The sequence below is a fragment of the Charadrius vociferus genome, unplaced genomic scaffold (assembly GCF_000708025.1).
Source record: "Charadrius vociferus isolate BGI_N301 unplaced genomic scaffold, ASM70802v2 scaffold461, whole genome shotgun sequence".
In the NCBI taxonomy this organism is placed as follows: Eukaryota; Metazoa; Chordata; class Aves; order Charadriiformes; family Charadriidae; genus Charadrius; species Charadrius vociferus.
Genome location: NW_009647020.1, coordinates 77783 through 79210, shown reverse-complemented (window position 1 = coordinate 79210; position 1428 = coordinate 77783).

Genomic DNA, 1428 nt, shown 5'->3' with positions numbered 1-1428 from the left:
TCATACAAATACTATTTAATTCCATATAATCGCTGACTGTCAAAGGGGAACGAGGAAGGAACTTGTTTATGATGGCCATAAGCACCATAGGCAATACTCTTCGTGGTTGGTGAGTGGAAACGTGTTCAGCATTAGACTCCTACGGCACAATTTGCCCAATAAAGTCATGTGGTATCAGGCAACCTTATCACAGTATGTTTCAAATAAAATTATTAAACCGCCAAGATGCTTAAAGCAAAGAAATAAAGTAAGTCTCTTTATGTTACGCTTAGGGAATGTTTTCAGCAGACAAAACTATGCCACTTTCAAGAGAAAGGAATAAAAAATAGAAAATTCAACACTTGAGTTCTGTCCAGGAAAGGAAAATACACACAGACACATACACACATGTGCATTAACTGGAAAAAAAGTGTTTAAAACCCAAATGGTTCTCAGGTACAGATCTCTTTTATTTGTATCTCACAATGCATCGAATACAGGAGGCACCTTTGCGAAGGTTTACAGGAGGAAAAAAAATACCGTAAACAACTTTTTGCCCTTATCTATGGTTATGGTCTTGTCTAGCAGTACCTGCTCAGCTCTCGTCTTGACCATTTTCTAAGCTTATTGAATCTGGTTTGTTACTGGTTTGTTTCCTTACGCGTAATGGAAGTATTGCTTTGAAGGATGAGCTGAAAGAATCAGCTGAAAGGCCATAGAAAAGGAGATGGACTTGCTATTAATCGAGAAAGCCCTGGTTTTAGGAGTCCTCTTCAGCTGAGTTGGGAGTTTAATTAAGCATCTAAAATGCTGTCTTGGCCAAGTAGTAACTTCCTTGACGATGTAACTCCACACAGGAAGTGTGGCTTAGATGAATGGACAGTGGGGTGGATGGAGAACTGGCTGACAGATAGAGCTCAGAGGGTTGTGGTTGGTGGTGCATAGTCTGGTTGGAGGTCAGTAACGAGTGGTGTCCCTCAGGGGTCAGTACTGGGCCCAGTTTTGTTCAACATATTCATCAATGATCTGGATGAAGGGATAGAGTGTACCATCAGCCACTTCGCTGATGACACAAAACTGGGAGGAGTGGCTGACACGCCAGAAGGCTGTGCTGCCTTACAGCGTGACCTTGCCAGGCTGGAGAGTTGGGCAGAAAGAAACCTGATGAAATTCAACACGGGTAAGTGTAGGGTGCTGCATCTGGGGAGGAATAACCCCGTGCACCAGTACAGGTTGGGGACTGACCTCCTGGAGAGCAGCTCTGTGGAGAGGGACCTGGGAGTCCTGGTGGACAACAGGATGACCATGAGCCAGCAATGTGCCCTGGCGGCCAAGAAGGCGAATGGCATCCTGGGGTGCATCAAGAAGAGTGTGATCAGCAGGTTCAGGGATGTTATCCTCCCCCTCTACTCTGCCCTGGTGAGGCCACATCTGGAGTACTGTGTCCAG